Below are 22,087 nucleotides of genomic sequence, written 5' to 3' on the forward strand. Positions count from 1 at the left end.
ATGACATAGTTGTAAAATCCTGCTACTTCAGGATATTAGAAGAAATGTTAGCAATTCTAATATGTGTAATATAATTTTTGAAAGACATTGTTTCCAATTTGTTCTGCAGCTACAATCACAAACTAGTGAAATACTTTCCATAGAATAAGCCTGTATAAAGTGTTCACAATTTTATGTGGCCTCATGTGCTTAACAATGTCATAGTAAAAACTTATATATATATACATATGTAGTGTGTGTGTATATATATACACATATATGTGTGTGTGTATATATGTATATATATGTGTATGTATATGTGTGTATATGTATATATATACACACATACATAGTGTGTATATATATACACATACATAGTGTATATATACACACACATACACATAGTATATATACACACATACATAGTGTATATATATACACACACACACTATATAAAGCCACAAACCTCACTCCAATGTAAAAGAATCATCAGGAAAGCAAGCACATCACGTGCTCATTAACCATCTCTTCTCAATCATCATGCAATATTGGCCATTTTTCCCTCACTGGTTCAGGCTTCTTGCAGTGATGAGCAGCAATGGTGTGACACTGTTATTTATACCTATCCACATTGTTTTGCCATTGCCCACACTGTGTGTGAAGGCTGCCAGCATGTGCCAAGGTGTCTCTTTCCAAGCCCAAGAGAACAGATATCTGCATCAGTAGAGGTTTTCTGCTCCTGCCAAAGCTTCTGGAGCTACTTACTATGGAAGCTATTGGCTCAGCCAGCAAATGCCAAAAGCAATCCAGGCCAGAGCTGTTTTCTCTGCTGAGGCATATACATTTCTTGCACCCTTGCTCTGAGTGACACATGTGCTGTCAGTACTCTCTAGAGTGCATAGTAGATACATTCTTTCAGTTTTCTTGAACCTCTAGGACTCAGACATAAATAGAAGCTAGGATTAAAGGACTATCTCACTAATACATTGTGATATATACAAAATTTGACCATACACATGTGCTTCACTCTCTACACATCTGTTTCTCTCTGTACAATCTCTTGATGCACCTGACTAGTCCTACGGGTAACACAGGTAGACTCAAGCAAGATATCATACTATGTTATTAACCCGGTTTGGGGCTTATTCCCAGGTAGACACACACCACTCACTGCTCATTGCTTTCAGTTTAACACCATTAGGAAAATATTCCATGAGCGGCTAAACCTATCCTCCAAATGCTAAAGCTATCCTCCATAAATTGACATTAAACAATAGGAAATTAGGTCACTATATTTGCCACTCATATTCACACACACACATATACACAATTACCAAGTTATTTGTTCTCACAATACCTACAGTTGACCTATTCCATGTTTTTAAATTGCCTTAATCACAATCATTACAGAAAACCATTTTACTTCCTAAAGCATTATTTCAAGAAAAGACATCACCATCTACTCAGTTAGGAAATTAAAATCCTAGCAGCCATCTTATTTTCTTCACCTTCCTTATTCATCATACCTAATAGATTATGTCAACACTTTCTTTGAATTATCTCTCAGCTCTATTCTCTTCTGTCTTTTACATTTCGTCCTCACCTTCAGCACTACTTGTTTGGCTATTGCAATGGCCAGCTAGATCTTCCTGTCTCTCTCACCACACTCTTTTTTTCCACTTTCCATACTGTTGCCACAAAGTTTTACTTTAGTCATCTTTGTCCCTACCTTGGACAGTACTTGGTACATAGTAGCAACATAGTAATTGTTATCCACTAGGTAAATATGCAACAAGAAATGCTCAGCTAATGCAAACACTTTCATGAACCAGTTTGAATTCACTTGTCTTTTGTAGACATCCCATTCTTTGCCCATCTACAACTTTCTGATATTAAGTTGCCAGATCAGCCATGACTGCTGTTTCCCCTGTGAGCTGGAAATACTTCTAATGTAACCAGAAGCTTCCAGGTTTCAAATGTCATATATTAAGAGAAGTTTGGATGTAGGGACTGAGCTGGGATATCTGCTCTGCTCTAATCCTGCAGAGGCATGTCCTGAATAAGCAACATGATTCAAAAAGATAGCAACTTCCCCAATACCATGGTCCTCAAACTATGCAAACCAGCTGCCATTCAGGATAGAGATAAAGCTCTAAGGCAGCAGGATCCTTTCATTCATTTATCTGTTTCAACCTAGTAGAAAGGAAGCAGGTCAGTGCCATAGAGATTCCTAGAGTAAGATGAAATTTAAACTTACTGTACTCATTATTTACCTTACTCTTATGACGCTTATTGAGGTATAATCCTGCATAGAAATATAGAAACTGTATGTTCTTTCTGGCTGTCTTGTGAGGATATTACATTCTCTCTAGGAATGACAAATTAGAGTTATTTTTAAAATTTTATACTGCTGAATCACACTTTGAAAATATTTTGTAATGAGGCAGTTTTGTTAGCTAGTTGAGCTGGAGTTGAATGGCTACTTGAGTCACTAGAAACTAGAAACCATGCTAACAACTAGGAATTACTAATGTAAAGAACACCTATGCTCTCGATGACTAGCATCCATTTGATTCCATTGACAAAGTTTTCACTTTATAAGTGGAAAAGGAGAGAGGAACTTCGGCTGGAGGCAGGGCATCAGGAGAGGGAGGAGGAGGACACAGGGGATTCCATGGGGGTTCTACCCCCAACCTATTATTTGGGATTATTTTAGTACTTCTATGGATAGAGAGATTGAGGTGGGATCTGAAAATATCTTCAAGTTTGGGGTACAAGTAAAGCTGCTTTAGTTCTAGGAGACAGAGTGGGGCATAAAGTAGGTAAGGAAGTCATTCCCTATATTCCACATGGACCCATGAATTGCTCAGGTGTCTTGAGAATTAGAAGTTTGAAAGCAATTAAAACAATGACTTTGACCTTTACACTGATTCTCATGATGGGTATAAACAACAGTGAAGCCTCCAGAAGCAACTCGGTACAAATCAGAAGTGAACAAGCAAAAATTGAAGTAGAAAAGAACATGAAGGATACTGTCGTGAATTCATCTGATAGTTGGCTTGGGGCCCATGATGGACTCCCTCTGAGGGAATCTCATAAATTGTCAAGAGACACTTTGAGGATGCTATGTGTAGGCAGCCATCCAATGGGAAAGCATCTCATTACACTTTGAGTATAAAAAGAAAGTGCTCTCTTCCTTAGAGTCACAAGCTATAAGGCCTAGAATATTTGGGTTATGTATATGGGACAAGGTACACTCGGGATTTAGCATAAAAGAATCACAGAATCCTAAGCATAAACATAATTGGAGTGAGTTAGAAGACAAGAAGGACATTGTCTTCAAGCTGCTTGAAAACAATTTAAACCCGGGTTGTTTTTATATAAAAGCATATGTGTTCGTGTGTGTGTATGAGTGTTTATGTGTAAGAATAATAAAGTAATATGTCATGAACTAGTAATAATGAATAATACAATGTATTGCACCTAAAGTTAAAATGAAAAAATAATCAAAAGATGACTTGAGGCCCATTAGCATAATTGAAATTTCATTGTTTGCTTTCATATTATAGAGTTATTCCACCATAAACATAAGTATTGCTTTCATGATAGGGATCAATTCCATAGAGGTATATATTAAATGAAATGTGTGACCTAGGAGACAGGGGGCAAATAAAGTAGGCAAGGAAGCCATTCCCCATACTCCACAGAGAGCCATGAATTGCTCAGGCATTTTGAAAATTTGGAGTATGAAAGCAATGAAAACAGCAACTGATCTTTATATGATGAATATAAACATCAGTGAAGCCCCCGTACTCAGTAAAAATCAGAAATGAATGAATAAAAATGAAGTAGACGAGAACAAGAAGGATGCTGTGTTGTGAATTCATCTGATAGCTGGCTTAGGACCCATGAGAGACTCCCTCTGCGAGAATCTTATTTTAACAATGCATGGTAGAAATGTTGGAGTTGAAAATGAAAATAATGTACATGTCCAAAAGTATTCAAATTAGAATTTTTAGCAGCATTTATTGTTTGGCTGTTTTTTCCTACGCCTCTTTTTACATATAATAATTAAAATGTCTTCTGTTTCTTCAGAAATTTTTCATAGTTATATTGCCCTTTGAACAATATTAGTGAAAAGTTGCATTATGATTTTTTATATAAGTGTGGTAAGTTTCAGCACAGAAAGAGGTAAATAAATGAACGGGGAAAGACCTGAGACTCCCGGATTCAGAGCTTCTATCTGGTAGGTACCAGCAAAGGCAGATAATTTCTCAGTTATTCTAATCAAATTCTATTATTCCCCCACATAATGTCCCTGTTTACACACATACACACTATCACAGCCACTGCCATTGCCTCCATATTGTAAAATGCCACTGTGACATTTCCTGTGCAGGGGAAGGCTGCACAACTGCTCAGAATAGGGCAGTATAGGGCTTCATGTACCTCACAGGTCACTTTAGGAGAATCTTCTGCATAAGCACCAATAACCTAAAACGGCCCTTGGAGTGGCAAGAAGTAGTTTTTGAGAGCTTGGTCTTCCTGCCAGCGACTTGAGTCAAGTTTTGGCAACATCTTCCAAGGGCTTAGAAACCTCTAAGAAAAGCCTCCGTGGCACTTGCCAGCTTTGCTTACAATGCATCAACAAGCACCTGGGCATCAATTCACTGTGTTTTGAGGAGATTTATGTTCCTTTCTCCACCTGGGTGGCCATTAAATGTGACTTCATTTTGGCTACAAATTTATTTTCTTCCATGTGCCAGCCCTAAATGAATTATAGACTTTATTAACCTATTATTTAAAACAAACATTTATATTTGCACAACAAAGATATATTTCTAAGATGTAGGATTAAAATTCATGCTCATTGAGAATAAATGCACATAGTACATTATGCTATGACATAATGACATAGTACAGGAAAAAAAAAACTTGAGAAATGAGATAATCTGTGTAACAGTTCTGCATACTATCAGATCTGATACTATCAAAAAGGACGTGGTTTTATTTTTTCAAAAGATGACAAGTTATGTGTCTTTATTTTTACCTCTTTTTGAAAAAAAATTAAATTTGCAGAAAGGTTGCAAGAATTGCCCGTTTTGATTCACCTAGAAGCCCTATTCGAGTTTTAGTTACTGTTCCAGTAATGTCCTCTACAAAATGATCCAATACAGGGTCACATGTTGTATCTAGTTGTCATGTGTATTTAGTCTCTCCTTCAATCCAGGAGTGCTGGAGTAAACTGCTTCCCTGAGAATTTGCCTTTCTCATAAGGGTTCCAACCTCTGTCTTGCTGCTATCTTTTATATACGTTCTTCCTGTGAATCAAAACTTCACACAGAGTCACTTCCTTATTCAACCCTTGACCCCTACCCCCAGCTACCATCAGAACTCAGACCTGCTTCATGGGTTTTGATTGAATTATTTGCATTTTACTATCTTCTTGTAAAGGATGTTGAGCTGTGATCTGGCTAGCACCTTGATCTGGCAGATCCTCCTTGATCCTGCAGAGTTTGTTTTATGCTTTGTTAAAGAGGGTCTATTGTCACTTAGAGCTTGGTCCTTTCTTATTTTCTAGTGGTTATTTCTAAATATGACCTTTCTGGGTATCAGCTAAATGTCTCAGGTGTGTAAGGCCTTGTCATTCTGCCTAGTCCTGAATACTAAAATCTCCTGCACTGCCTAACCTCGGGTATTTCCCTTTAGCTATCAGCCCTGGAGCAGGTGCTGTCAGCTAGGCCTCACAGTCCTGCCCTGTGCAAGACACCATGGAACATCTACACTGCCTATAGTCCAATCCTAGAAAACTAGATGCGCCATATATTTTGTCCAGTTTTGCAGTTGTTCACAGCGGGAGTGTAATTTTGCCACATGTTATTCTTTGTTGGCTAAAAGCAGAATCAAGTATGTATTTAAAGGTAAAATTAATACATGAACATACAGTCAGATACATTGAACATAAATTAAATTGAAGTACACGTTTGGAATTTTAAAAAGGGTCTTAGTAAATGAATGTGAAAATGCTTTTAAAAATATTAAGCACATTTGATTGACTGCAGCAATACTTTATTTAGCATAGCTACATAGTTATGATTCTTCATCGCACTGATCAGCCAGTATGGCAGAATTTACTCTCATGCAAATGAATACTTAGCCACTTTATTGCACTTTCTTCCATTTCCGTTACACTTTCTAATCTCTTTATTTTGTTTACTCCACAAAAGTCCCTTTTAGTGCGATTACATCCTATTATCTGAAGACACTTTCATTATTTTGCAAAGAATAAGCAGTCATGGGTACTGCATGGGTTGCATTAAAATGCCAACTTTACTGAGTGGAGTGAGTAAGTTCTCAGGTTAAGGTAAATCATATGCAAGTCCTAGTAAAATCCACCATTAAAACAATTGTAAAGAATGCAGAAACATAAAGTCATCAACCAACAAACCTTAACTGTATTGATTTGAATAAATGGCATTGTAGATAAAATACAATTCTGTAAGTACCATGCCATGTTAACTGGGACAGCACTAATTCATTTAGCCCTGCCATTTCTAAGAATGCATTTACACCACTAAGTTCAGCACAACTGAATAATTATTAATATACATCTTACTCTGGAAAACATCATCTTTAAATTCCATTAGACTTTTACTTCAAGTGTTCCAAAGAAAGGTAGAATAAATTATGGAAATTGATAATGATATTAAATGGTTATATATATAAATGCATAATTGGTTTATTTTTAAACATCAGTTTTATCACATATCATTGTTGAAATGGATTTGCAGGCTTACTATTGGAAGACAGTGTCAAGGATTGGAAGAATAAAGGTTGGAAGATTGCCCTAATTTAGTTAGAGAGAGACGTGAGGTGTGTTTGCCCTTTTACATGCATGGCCCCTAAGGTTTTCTTTAATGAAAGAAGAAACCTCCATCTATGGCTCTGATTATCCACATACAACAGAGAACAGAATGCATTATGGCAGGAAGCTCACTTTTGTCATGTAGCCACTTAAGACTCTCAATTACTTCTAGTTTTCAGTAAGATGAAAGATAAAAACCACTGTTCCTTCAGGAGATACAGATCGTACTAAATAGTTTTCACTGGAAATTAGTTTAGCACAGAAGTCTGTGTCACTCAGCAGTGTAGGATGTAAGTAACATGCAAAGGACTCTCCTCCGAAGCCATGGAGGACATCTCCATAGTTAGGAATTAAATTCAGCAGTAGTTAATGAAAATCCTACAAGGGCAGCTTACCCAAATGGGGAATTATTTTTTTCATGTAATCGAAGTATATAAAAAGGAAATCAAGGGTGGATTCAACTATTCAAGAAAGTGTTTATGTCTTGGAGTCTTTTCTCCTGTCCAAAGATGGCTACCCCATCTCCAGTGGTGTCTATCTTCTGGGCAGGAAAGTTGAAGAATAAAGGGCAAAAGACAAAGGCCAAAGAAGCAAGCAGGCCTATGCCCTTTAAGTAGCCCCTTATCCCTTAAACAGCAACTTCTGAGGGTATCTCATTGACCAGAATTGTGTCAAGACTGTTTCTTCCCCACCTAGGAAGAATAGACCAGGTTAACCAATTAGAGAGTTTGAACATGTGATCTATGGACCTAGGTACACAAGGCAAAATTGCAGGCCAACATGTGGCCATACTAAGAACGAGGGAATTTATAAAATTTTGTATTGGGAGCAAAGAGAACCCTCCCTGATCCCAGGCTACTGATAGTAAGACAGATCCCAAGAATAAGAATGGAGGATTTGACTCTAAAAAAAAAAAAAAAAAAATAGCCAATCCAAAAGAAAAGACATATAAATACTAACTTTTTTGGTTTCTCCAATGAGAAAATCTACTTGTCACTCAATCACCCGATATTGCCCTCTAATGACAAGCCTCCGCCACACACACAATTTCCAAAAAGATTTTTAATATCTCACACTTAAAACTCTCAGCCTGTATCAAAACATCTCATGTGCCCTGTAAATATGTACACCTACTATGCACTGACAAAAATTAAAAATTTTTAAACAGGCAAAATCTGTCAGGTTAGGATCATTACATATTCAAGGAAAGCCCCGAATAGGAAAGACAGAATAAAACCAACAAAAGGCAAAAGAAAGTTTAGGAAGAAATAAACTTCAAAAATATAAGCAATTAATGACATTAGAAAGATCATGCAATATTGAATCAATGAAATAATATCAAAGGGATATGATAAAGAAAATACAAGAGGTCAATAAACAAAACAGTTGTTAGAAATCAACACTGTCATAGTAAAAAATTTAAAAATTCAGAGGAAGAGGTAGAAAATAAAATCAAGCTAATCTCATGGAAAATTGAACAAAAAGTCAAAGAAATGGAAAATAAGAAATAAATTGTAAGAAAATCAAATCAGTTTAGGAGATCCAACCTCCCTCTCATGAAAGTTCCACAAAGTGAGAAGAGACAAAGCAAAGAGAAAAGAGTTTTTGAAGAAGCAATATAAGAAAATAGTTTAGAAATGAAGAAACAATTTCCACATTGGAAAATAAGCAGACTGAAAAGAAGAGATAATGAAAAAAGATACAGCAAGCACAATGTTGTAAAAATTTAAAATAGAACACATAGAAGATATCAAAAGCTTACGGAGATTACGTAAAAGGATACAGATTTCAGAACGAAATCACTCTCTGCAGCAGGAATATGGAGGACTGAAGACATTGAAAAATGCCTTCAAAAGTCTGAGGCAAAATTACTTCCAACCTAGAATTTGTTATGTAGCCAAAATGTTGCATCAAATGAAAAGTAAAAATTAAAACATGTTTACTCATGTAAGATCTAAAAATGTTCATTTTCATTTGCTTACTAGTTTTTAAGAAACTACCAGAAGCTGAACTTAAAGAGATTGAAATAATAAAGAGAAAAAGCATAGAGTCCAGGAAAAAGGGGATCCAAACCAGGTATTAGGGAAAGGGAATCCCATGTTAGCTGGCAAGTGAAAATCCTAGGATAACAGTTGTGCAGCAGGCCTAGAAAGCAACAGCCCAACTTGGAGTAAGAGGAGGAGTAAACTGACAGAGTTCTAGAAAGAAGTAGTAGTAAAATAATTGATGTATTTAACCTGGGTGAAAGAATGCTTTACTATATTGGCTAGTATGTTAGCTAATATAGAGTTGAATAAATTAGACATGTCAAATATCAAGCAAAAGAATAAAAGAAAGAAATATGTGGCAAACCAACTATAAGGTGACCCCTGTGATCTTCAACTCCTGCTATTTTATCATTTCCCCATTTTGAGTTTGGATGGAGTCTGAATACAGAAAAGATGACAAGATGCCTTACATTTCTAGCAGACTTGCTTGCTCTCCCTTTCCTTCTGGCTTGAAAGAAGTAATAGGAAACATAGAAATAGAAACAAAAAACAGCAATAGACTACATAAACTTTAGGAAAAACAAAGTTGTACTAGAGCATGTATAAGTCACTATATAGCTCAGCAACGAACAGTATTTATGGTCCTAACAATGTAAATTCTGAATGTAAACTCTCAAAAATTTCAAATTGAGAATGAGGGGGAAAGTATGTGTCTTAAATAATGGTGATGGTGACTTGAGTCTACTGATGTGGTAAAATGCCATAGAACTGTAAACCAAAAGCAAACAGACAGAAAAATAGACAAAAAGAGTGTGTGTAAATACTGGTGAAATCCAAATAATGCCTGTATCTAACTAATAGTATTGTATAATACTCAGTTTTCTGATTTTGACTTATACTGTGGTTATGTAACATATTACTATTGGAAGAAGCTGGGTGAAGAATACACGAAAACTCTAATTTTTGCAACTCTTGGGAGTCTTAAACTATTTTGAAATAAAAACTTATCTTTTAACTTTTAAAAAGTATGTGTTTTGTATAAGGAAGGTTTATAAGAGGACCATCACATCATCTTCATAGTAGTAGTACTAACAAAATCCATTTCTGGAATTCCATACACTGTGCCTTTTCCAAATACTAAGATGCTGTTATTTCATATATTCATCAGCAGTTTTATTCACTCATCTCAGTCTTCTGATCAATGCTTCCTCTTTCCCTCCTCACTGCCTTCCCCCATACCAACCCTGACACTACCTCAGCCATTCCAGTTTTTTTTGCTGTTAAGCTCCTGCAACTCCTCTAACTCCTCCCATTTTCCTTTACTTAAAAGACTGTGCATGTACATGCTGGGTGAAGCCCTCTGAAGTGAACTAATCTCCCCAGTGGGAAGGAAAGGATTTAGACCACAGGTAACACCAACCCTCCTGTGTTATCTGAAAGAGAAATCAAGACTGCTGCTATTTAGAGCTACTGGAAAAGGCAGTGGGCTTTCTCTGAGATGGTGACCTTCAAAGTTCCACTCAGAGCAGCTCAACATAGTTGGAAGATTCTGAGACTCTCTCCAAAACACCAGTAACATCAGAAGTAATTCTTAGGATCTCTTTGGAGAAAGAGCTGACATCAAAGAAAGTCCTTGGGAATAAAGAACAGAGGATACATATTTATGAATTTTTATATTTAAAATATTTTACTTTCACTGATTTATAAGTCTGAACACTTTCATCAGTTTTATTTTTTCAAAGTGTGTTCAGAATGCAAGAAAGGAAATATTAGGCAACATACATATTGAAATGCCAATATTGTAATTTTGCTTATGTAGTAAAATTAAGAGCCAGTACAAAACCAACTGACAATATCTAAAATTTTATAATAAATAAAGAAGAATAACACACTATTTTGTTTGGAGATAAGTGCCAGAAAGTTTTGAAAATTGTCTTTATTCTACAGGTTACTGATGTTATATTTCTATATAATATGAAACCATGCCATTCTTTCTATATGTATTATAAAGTTATGATAATTATAAAAGTGTGACACTGCCCAAGTAGTCAATAAATAGATCTATACAGCACTATAAAGATTCAATTTTTTTTTTACAAATGAGGTTTTCAATAAAGCAGCCCTCTGAAAGGAGGAAGGAAAGAAGTTAAATGATTGGCATACCTGGGCAGGTCATGTTATACACAGATAACCTTAGGTCTCATATGTAAAACTAAGACAAGATGTTCTCAGAGTGGATAATGTCACAGAATTATAGGCCACTGGAGCAGAAGGGTGGAATAGGACTTTCCAGCACAAATGCATTGAAAAACATATGTCTAAACAATATGTGCAAATGTACACAGGAATGTTTATAGCAATTTTTTTGATAATTGCCAAAACTCAGAAGCAATCCAGATGTCCTTTAGTAGACAAATGGATAAATAAACGGTGATATATCCAGACAATAGAATATCATTCAGCACTAAAATGAAATGATCTATTTGGCCATGAAAAAACTTAAAGGGACCTTAAATGCAGATTACTATGAAATTATATGGGATATATACTGTGGGGTTTTGATAGCGGGCAAGATTGGGCATACGTGGGGGAAAAAATATAGGGAACCTCTATTTTCCACTCAATTTTGCTGTAAATCTAAAACTGCTCTAGAAAACAATAGTTCATATTTTGTCAGGTACCTGAGTTCAGAAAATGTGAGCTTTTGTTCGCTAAAAATATAGAAGCACGTTTAAATTTAAAAAAATAAATTGAGCTATGATATGGTTTGGCTGTGTTCCCACCCTAAATCTCATCTTGAATTGAATCCAAATTGTAATCCTAATGTGTTGGAGGAGGGACCTCATGGGAGGTGATTAGATAATGGCAGCAATTCCCCAGTGCTGTTCTTAACATAATCAGTGAGTTCTCACGAGATCTGATGGTTTTATAAGGGTCTTTTCCTCTCTTTGCTCTGAGCTTCTCTCACCTGTCACTGTATGAAGAAGGATGTGTTTGCTTCCCTTTCCTCCGTGATTGTAAGTTTCCTAAGGTCTCCCTAGCCATGTAGAATTATGAGTCAATTAAACCTTTTTCTTTTATAAATTACCTAGTCTTGGAGCAGTTCTATACAGCAGCATGAAAACAGACTTATACAAGCTATCATACAGAGTAGTTTTGGATTTTTTAGGATAAATACTTTTTTAAATAACACCATATTTAGAATCTTCAAAATATTAGGCTTTTAATTTATTCTTTGCTATGTTCAGTGTTATAACAAACAACTCCTTAAATGAATTTTATGATACATAGGTTATTTTGAATAGAGATCATTGGTTCAATATATTCTTTAGTTAAGTTCAATTCCAAAAATTCCATAATAGTGATCCTAAAGAAGTTACATTTGGAATATTGTCAACACCATTATTTATTTAAATCAATTCCTGAAAAGCACAGATCTTAAAATTAAGCCAACCAGATCACTTAGGAGCTTTTTAATTAAATGTCAAAATCTTGGAATCTTGAAGAAACACAGGCACACGTAATACCAGGAAGAAATCTCTTTTAACAGTATTTTAGTTCGAACACTTTCAATTTCAAATGACAAAATCCCAACTCAAACTAGCCTAAAGAAAATAAAAAGGGGGTCTATACAGTTTAGTGGAAAGAATAGGGCTGGATCTAGGTTCTGAATTAGGTCTTCCTCTTTCTTCTTCCCTGAGCTCTGCACCTTATTGCTTTCTTTCTCCCTCCCTCCTTCTCTCTCTTATTTTGCTCTCCTCATCTTTGTTTATCTACATGTTTTTGTGTTTTTTTTTTTTTCTTTTTGATGATTTGATTCTTACAAGCAGTGGGAGATAAGCATGGCCTGTAGTTGACTTGGGAGGCACAAATCCTGGCTTAGACGAACCAGAGGAAGGAGAGAGCATTTATCTCCCAGGGTCTCTAAATGAAATCTCAGTGAAGTTTTCTAATTGATCCAGCTCACATCATGTGCCCATCTCTAGGCCAAAATCATTTAGGAGCCATCATAGCCTCTTTCAGCACAGAAAGGAAAACTCCACTGAATGGGGAGAGCAGAGATGGAGAAAAGGGGTGAAAATAAAAATTGGAGAGATGGCTTAATTAATATATTTAATATGTTAATTTAATGAATTTAATGAATTGATTTAATAGAAAAAGATCCTGTTTTTAAAACCAAACTCCCAGGAGTAAAATTATATTTTATTATAAAATAAAAATACAATTATATTTTATTAGGAAATTCAGAAAGAAGTTATCTGAAATCTGATAATGAAGAGGTAGAGTACATTAGCTAATAATACTGAACAGTTCAGGAAATATTTTCTTGAAAACTAAATGTGACTGAAATTGTTCTTTATGATTAGCCATATTCCCCTGTCAGATAAGGTTCGTTATGTACTGACCTGTGTATTTTTTTAAGAATTTTTCATTTTGAGGATATAATCAGTCTCTAGAGCGTTGACTAACTGGTTTATATGACAAGTGACCATGGCTTAGTTTTCAGAGGATTAACAGTAAACTGTGTTTAAAATATTCTTCATGTAAAAAAAAAAAAAAATGCTTTTTTTAAAAAAAAATCTGAGATGAAACCTGAAGTGAAATATTAAATAGATACCATCTATTCCATGAATAATTTGGGTTTTTAAAAACTTTTTCTCCACAATTGGATGTCTCAGAGGTGTGGGAGTTTGCTCAAATTAATTGACATTTTTAATCTTGTATTGCCAATTCAAAATTCAACACTGTGGTACATATTTAGGTTTTAACGAAACCCTCGATATTCTTAGAGTAGCCATTTTAGAACTGTTGTTTCCTGGAGTCTTTCATTCCATAGAAATATTGATTGCAACAGGCTTCTTCTGATTGTGTCTGCTCTTTTAAATTAGGTCCCACTCCACATTACAAGAGAAGTCGTAAGGCAGAAGTAACCCTAAATTCAATTATTTCCTAAAGATTTGAAGAGCAGTGCTGTTTATAAATGTCTCCCAAATCCTAGTTCCTGACCCAGGAAAGCAAATGTGTAGATCTTGTCCTCAGTTCCAGTTTCCTCTCCTACCTCCGTCAAAATGTCAATCAAGTCAGCTGGCTCTGCGGTATCTCAGGTTCCAACTATGCCACCTATAGTCCAGCTCACAAATACTCACCAGTCTCTCTACCTTGTTCCTGTTTTTCCTGTAATACTTTACTATTTACCTATTTACAGTTAATTTGGTTTGGAAAATAGGTTGGTGATGAACAGAGACAGAGATTTTGGAAAGCTAATACTCCTCCTCACTGTGTAGAGAGTCTTACAATGTTGTAAATCACAATGAAGTAAGAAGTAATACCAACTGCAAACAGCTAGGTAGCACATACCAAGAGACTGACTTGACATATCTTGGTCATTCATAAGCTGAATTGAATTCAACAGCTCTTGGATCTGGGATTGTAAATAATGTCTGAAGCAGGATTTTTTCCAATATGGGAGAATCTGTATATCTACTTAATGTAAGCCCTTGACCTTTCTCTCTTAGACCTTCAGAAGTTTAATTTATTTCTGGACACCCGATTGCCATTACTAAATGAATTCTGTGCTCATCTGTCCCCTGTTCACTGTTTTTGGTAACCAGGATGCAACTCCTAGATTCTAGCCTGTATCTACATTTCTATATTTTGACTTACTCTCTCTTTTAACCTAATTTCAACCTAAATATCTTCCTTATATCTGTTTTTATTTACTTTCATTCAGCATATGTGGGCCTCTGGGTTCTATTCCTAGATATGTTCCTTCTCTGGTGGCCTCTTGCAAAAAATATAATATTAAAATATGTTGCCTTTTCTGAGTATGCAATAACTAATGACAATAGGAAGACTAGAAGGAAGAAGGCATCCTTCCATGAAACAGTCTTTGCAGAGAGTCTACAAACTATATAAACATAGCTAGAGAATGAAGAGTTGGCTGTATAAAGGGGCTGATAAGGTTTGGCTGTGTCCTCACCCAAATCTCACCTTGAATTCCCATATAATTCCCATATATTGTGGGAGGGACCTAGTGGGAGGTAGTCGAATCATGGGGGCAGGTCTCTCCCGTGCTGTTCTTGTGATAGTGAATAAGTCTCACGAGATCTGATGGTTTCAAAAATGGGAGTTTTACTACATAAGCTCTCTCTCTCTCTGCTTGCTGCCATCCATGTAAGATTTGACTTGCTCCTCCTCGCCTTCCACCATGATTGTCAAGCCTCCCCAGCCATGTGGAACTGTAATTCCAATAAACCTCTTTCTTTTGTAAATTCCCAGTCTCGGGTATTCTGTATCATGAATGTGAAATGGATTAATACAGTCAATTGGTACCAGTATAATGATGTGTTGCTAAAAGATACCTGGAAATGTGGAAGCAACTTTGGAACTGGATAACATGCAGAGGTTGGAACAGTTTGGAGGACTCAGAAAAATATAGGAAAACGTGGGAAAGTTTGGAACTTCCTAGAGACTTTTGAACAGCTTTGACAAAAATGCTGATAGTGATATGAACAATAAGGTCCAGGCTGAGGTCATCTCAGATGGAGATGAGGAGCTTGTTGGGAACTGGAACAAAGGTGACTCTTGTTATGTTATAGCAAAAAGACTGGTGGCAATTTTGCCCCTGCTCTCTAGATTTGTGGAACTTTGAACTTGAGATGATTTAGGGTATATGGCAGAAGAAATTTCTGAGCAGGAAAGCATTCAAGAGGTGGGTGCTGTTAAAGGCATTCCATTTTATAAGGGAAGCAGAGCATAAAAGTTTGGAAAATTTGCAACCTGACAATGTGATAGAAAAGAAAATCCCATTTTCTGAGGATAAATTTAAGCCAGCTGCAGAAATTTGCATAAGTAAGGGGGAGCCTAATGTTAATCTTGAAGACAATGGGGAAAAAGTTTCCAGGGCAAGTCAGAGGTCTTCATGGCAACCTCTTCAATCAGAAGCCCAGAGTCCTAGGAGGAAAAAGTGGTTTCATAGGCCAGGCCCAGGGTCCCCATGATGTGTGCAGTCTAGTGACCTGGTGCCTTGCATCCCAGCCACTCCAGCTGTGACTAAAAGGAGCCAAGCTATGACTCAGGCTGTGGCTTCAGAGGGTGCAAGCCCAATGCCTCGGCAGCTTCCACATAGTGTTGAGCCTGTGGATTCACAGACGTCAAGAATTGAGGTTTGGGAACCTCTGCCTAGATTTCAGAGGATGTATGGAAATGCCTGGATATCCAGGAAGAAGTTTGCTGCAGGGGAGGGGCTCTCATGGAGAACCTCTGCTAGGGCAGTGTGGAAGGGAAATATGGAGTTGAAGACACCCCATAGAGTCCCTACTGGGGCACCACCTAGTGGAGCTGTGAGAAGAGGGTCACTGTCTTCCGGACCCCAGAATGGTAGATCCACTGAAAGCTTACACCATGTGTCTGGAAAAGCCACAGTCACTCAATGCCAGTCCATGAAAGCAGCCAGGAAGGAGGTTGTACCCTTCAAAGCCACAGGGATGGAGGTGCCCAAGACCACGGGAACCCACTTCTTGCATTAGCATGACCTGGATGTAAGACATGGAGTCAAAGGAGATCATTTTGGAGCTTTAAAATTTGACTGCCCTGTTTGATTTCAAGCTTTCATGGAGCTTGTAGCCCCTTTGTTTTGGCCAATTTCTCCCATTTGGAACAACTGTACTTACCCAATGCTTATATCCCCATTGTATCTAGGAAGTAACTAACTTGCTTTTGATTTGGACAGACTCATAGGTGGAGGGGACTTACCTTGTCTCAGATGAGACTTTGGACTGTGGACTTTTGAGTTAATGCTGGAATGAGTTAAGACTTTGGGAGACTGTTGTGAAGGCATGATTGATTTTGAAACATGAGGACATGAGATTTGGGAGGGGCCAGGGGTGGAATGACATGGTTTGGCTGTGTCCCCACCCAAATCTCACCTTGAATTCCCACACGTTGTGGGAGGGACCTACTGGGAAGTAGATGAATCATGGTAGCAGGTCTTTCCCATGCTGTTCTCATGATTGTGAACAAGTCTCACGAGATCTGATGGTTTTAAACATGGGAGTTTTACTACACAAGCTCTCTCTCTCCCTTTGCCTGTTGCCATCCACATAAGATGTGACTTGCTCCTTTTTGCCTTCTGCCATGATTGTGAGGCCTCCCCAGCCATGTGGAACTGTAATTCCAATAAACCTCTTTCTTTTGTAAATTGCCCAGTCTTGGGTATGTCTTTATCAGCAGCATGAAAATGGACTAATACAGGCGTTGAGTAATCCCACCTAATTATTCAGTTTGTTGATTATTTAAGACATTCTCATATCTTCATTTTTTCTACTGTCTACATTTTTACCATTTTAGTAAATGAAAAATTAAAATTTCCTAATATCTAACATGAGACTTAGAATTTTTGAATTTCAGTAATTTGTGTACCGATCAAGATTCAATTCTCCTTGAATAGATATTTAAAATGTAGATAATTTCAAAATATTTGAATATTTTGTCATTCCAAACCTAAGACCTTCAGGGGTATGAGGAGGAAAACATTTATTGTCATTTTTAAAAGTGAACTAGGTGTCCTATTTATTGATGCTGTTAAGCTAAAATATTTCTTTCCTTAAGATGGTTTTCTTCTTGATAATTTGCACAATACATTATCCAACCACTCAACTTTATCCACATATGTTTTATTGTTTCTGGATGTTGTTATATGAAATATCTGCTTCAAAGACTATTTAAAATTCAGTGAAAAATCTAAAAAATTTCTCCTTTGCCATTTAGCACTTCACTGAAATAATAGGAATACACAGCATTTCAATAAAAAATGAGGATTTTTTTACACTTATATTTAATCATATATCTTAAATCTCTTCTTGTATCTTGAATCAGTTCTTTCTTATAGCTAGAGCTATTTGAGTACTGCTTGCTGCTTTGTTAGGCAGCATTTTTTCCAGGCTTCCTTTTTCAGTTGCCTTCCAAAGGTGCAAAAATAATCCTGTCACAACAGAGAAGAAGAGCTTATAAAGATGCTTTAAAAACCTTATCACCAGGAAACAGTGCATAGTGTATTGTATAATATAGTGTCTTAAAATACTTCTGCTTACCTCCTCATTGATGCTGCTACAATATTTACATAACACTGCTAAGTAATTCTTCATTATGTAGGTTATTTATCCTTTCTTTTGGAGACTGTCTTCCCAACACACTTAATATTATCGAATTGAGTCATTGTTTTTATTTCTACCTACTGTTTAGCTGCAGTGAATCTTTTCTCAGTTCTGGGACTGCATTGGTGGGTCAGGATTCATGTTTACTACTCCTTGGGGTAAGAAATGAAGAGTAGGAGGAGAACTATGGCAGGACAGAGTCTGGCTAGCCATCAATGCAGGTTGTTTATGTCTTCAAGATGGGTTATTTCAGAACTAGAAAAAAGAAAAAAAAAAAAGAAAAACTAAAATAAGGGAGCTGTTTTGGTTCAGAGGAATGGATGTCCTGGGAGAAAAAAGTAAAAGTAGAAACTAATATTTCAGAAAATACTTCAGCAGAAAGACATTTTTAGTGCAAGATATCTCACAGGCTAGGAAAAATTATTTGATGTATTAAATATTTTCAAGATTTCTGTGTTGAATACATTTTTAAACCCTAGGCTAGATGTTTTTGTTAACATTTTATGTTAAAGAATTGATTCAAATAAGAAAAAACAACAACAACAACTATCTTTCTGTATAACTGAGGAGCACTTCAAGGCAAACAAACATGTAGGACACTTTACCTAGTTTCAACCTGAAGATCAATCGAGATGAACAGGGTCTTTGATTTCCCTCTTTAACACTTCAACACTGTCAAGTCAGATTTTCCATTTATCTTCTTGTATGGGTCTACCATTATAACTCGGCCCCTCAGGCTGAGATCACCTAGCTTCCAACAAAGTTGTCGGCCCCACTCCACAAATAAGTCACCTCATCAAACAACAACCAACACTGTCGTGGCTCATACCCACACCCTAATCTCCTGGAGCTTAAACATACTGTTTCTCAAATACATCCCTCTTCCAGCAGCTAGGAAAATGAAACCTAGAGGTCACTTCTAAGCTATAATTTTCCATATGATTTGCCCAAGAAATCCCAAGGGAAAACATTTACAGTTATAGAGGTGCTGAGCTGCCTTAGATTTGCTAGAAAGAAAAAAAAATCCTGGGTAAGGTTTTTTGGGAGGGGTGTATGTTTGTGTGTGTGTGTGAGTGTGTGTGTGTGTGTGTGTGTGTGTGTGTGTGTGTTTTCCTCAGCTGAAACAGAAAGCAACTAAAATTGTAGAGGTTCTATAAACCTATAGATTTTTCTTTATGTACTAAACTTGGCTCTGTATATATAAAGTAGCCATACACCTTTTCTCTCACCAAGTAAAACAATAAAATTAGGAATCATTCTGTCAAATAAATGCAGTAATCCTTCCAAAACTAAACTTACTCTGTTATTTCATGAGTAAATTAAACCTATTAATATATCTAAATAGCTAAAAATAGTTATGAACTAAGTAAAGCTTTGAATATATCTTGCTGGAGTATAAAATCCTCTCTTCTTTCTTATAAAAGTAATAAACCCATATTTATTGACTAACAAGTAGAAAACTGACACTAAACTATGGGCTTTTGCAAAGCTGACTCTCCACGACACTATTAGTTGGATTTTATCATCCCCTTATACTGAAGAGAAAAACAGCCTCGCAGAGAGCAGATGGCTTCCCAAGGTCGTTCCACCCATAAATGAGCTCGGATTCAGTCCTAACTCCAGCCCCAGTGTTATTTCCACTACTTGATGCTATGACTCTTCATTTGAAAATTTAATCATAAAGAATACTACATCATTAATCTACAAACATGTTTTCGTTCTACCCTGTAAAACTTGCTGAGTACAAAATGCTGTCCTCTGTTAAATTGCATAACCTTGGGCAGAGCTAGGGTAAAGTTTGATCTATAGAAAAAGGTCTGATTAAAAACCTAAATCAAAATATAGAATTAAGAATATGAAAAGTAAAAGTACATTTTCAAGCTCATGGTAAATTGTGTTTTCAGCAAGAATGTTTTTAGATGATTTTTGATGGGTATTTTTCAAATTACTTATTACAATAAAAATACTTGATTATTCTTAGTAACTGTACATAAGCATATTTTAAACCATTTGAAAGGATGAACATGTTTTAAAATTCTTAATGCTAATTTCTGCCTGATGTAGAGGACTTATAACAGATGTATTAAGTACACTTGATGAACTTCCCAAGGATGAAACAATGAGTTCTTTCTTTAATGCTGAGTTTTAACTCTCACACAACATTAGTTTAAAAGTATATTAGTGAGATTTTTAAAAATCTAGAAGGCTTAATATATTTGTGATTTTATTTTTTGTCCATATATACGAGTATGTTGTCTCATAAAAAACTGTATTACTATAGATAAGAAGTCATTTTTATGATCCTGAAAATAGCAGTATACATAATACTAAGTGTGTTTAGTAGGTGTTTAGTAAGTGTATTTAGTAGGTGCTGTATAATAATGTTGACTTAGTTCCACAATTTCTATGTAATATCTTAGTTTAACTTCTGGACCACAGAATGGCATGGCATTAGTGCTGTTTGGCAATAGGATAACTGTATGGCTACCATTCTGTTAAAAGTGTAACTAATGACAACTAATATTTCAGAGGTGCAGCTGTCTCATGTAGAGCTTCATAGTTTATGTGATTTAAAGAGTAATAGAAATAAATAAAATACATTTTATTCTTTCTCTTTTTCCCAGTTGGCTTTTGTTGGCATTTTCTCTGCCTTCAGCAACTTATCATTGTTTACAAAGAAAGATGAAGATAAGATAAATAAAGAGAAGGGGCCAAAAAGGCAAATTACTTATAGATTTAGAAAGAAAACAGGGCTAGTCATTTCTCCATCAATCACTTTAATCACCAGGGAGATTATTTAATTATTACCCCCTCTTATTTTTCTCATTCTCATAACTCAATTATTGGCTACCTTAGCCTATCCAAGTTTCAGCCTTCTGAACACATTGGTTTTTCACTTATTTTTAGGTTGGAAATCCTCTTCAGCATTTTTCTATGCAACCAACTTTGTTCAGATAGAGTCTGTACTCTCCATAATCCCCCAAAATAGCTTTTGTGTGTATAAATTACTTTATATAGCTTAATATTCTTACCAATACATGAGCTCATTTGATGCTCCAAGTTCAGAAAAATATTTAGAAATTTTATGTAACTTACACAAGTGACATTCTTTTAACCACAGTACTGACTCCAGGACTATCTTCCAATGGGGAAGAGGAACCCTGGTAGAAACATATGTACTGATATATACACAAAAATAAAGAAAACTAAATTCGTGGGAACTGTGGGAAGACAAAAAGAAACAAATGTGCAAACAGCTTGGAATTAAGAAACATCTCTAAGGCTAAAAGCTGACTTCTGGGAAAAAAGTTTCTGCAGTAATTTGAAGGCCGTCCTACTCTCATGAATGAATCAATATCCAAATTTTCTGAGCATTGACTTCCTACCTGTATAATGGAAATAATAGTTGATATATCTAAGTCCTCTTCAGTATGTCTACGTTTCTCTTGTCTCCCTGACACTGCTGAACAATATGGAATTCTATATAGTTTGTCAATCTCATTCCTATCACATAAATAATGTTCTATACCATTTGGAACTTCCTAATTCCACTCCATTGGATAATAAGCCAAATCCAGTTCTATTTTATAACTATAACGAAAATCTGCATTATTGAGAAAATTACATAAACATAGAAAAAAAATCACAAATTTGTTTTAACTTTTAATATAGCAAAACAAATCTGAGGTTATTTCCACAGAGAATATGATTTTTTCTTCTTGCTAAATTAAGAACAATCAGGATAGAGACATTCAGTAATAAACTTTTTATATTGAAATTAATATTTTGATGATAAAGACGTCTCTCTCTCTCTCCCTTTCTCCCCCTCCTTCCCTCCCTCCCATTTTTTTCACAACAACACAGCAGCATAGGATTGAACTGATCATAATTTACATTTCAGGGTACAGTGGTGCCTACCTATAATCCCAGCTACTTGGGAGGCTGAGGCTGAGGCAGATCACCTGAACACAAGAGTTCCAGGCAGTAGTAAGCTACAATCCACACCACTGTACTCCAGCCTAGATGACAGAGCAAGATCTAATTTCTAATAAACAAACAAACAAACAAACACACAAACATTTTTTAAATGCACATTTCCC

This window comes from Piliocolobus tephrosceles, chromosome 6, assembly GCF_002776525.5.
Source record: "Piliocolobus tephrosceles isolate RC106 chromosome 6, ASM277652v3, whole genome shotgun sequence".
NCBI lineage: Eukaryota > Metazoa > Chordata > Mammalia > Primates > Cercopithecidae > Piliocolobus > Piliocolobus tephrosceles.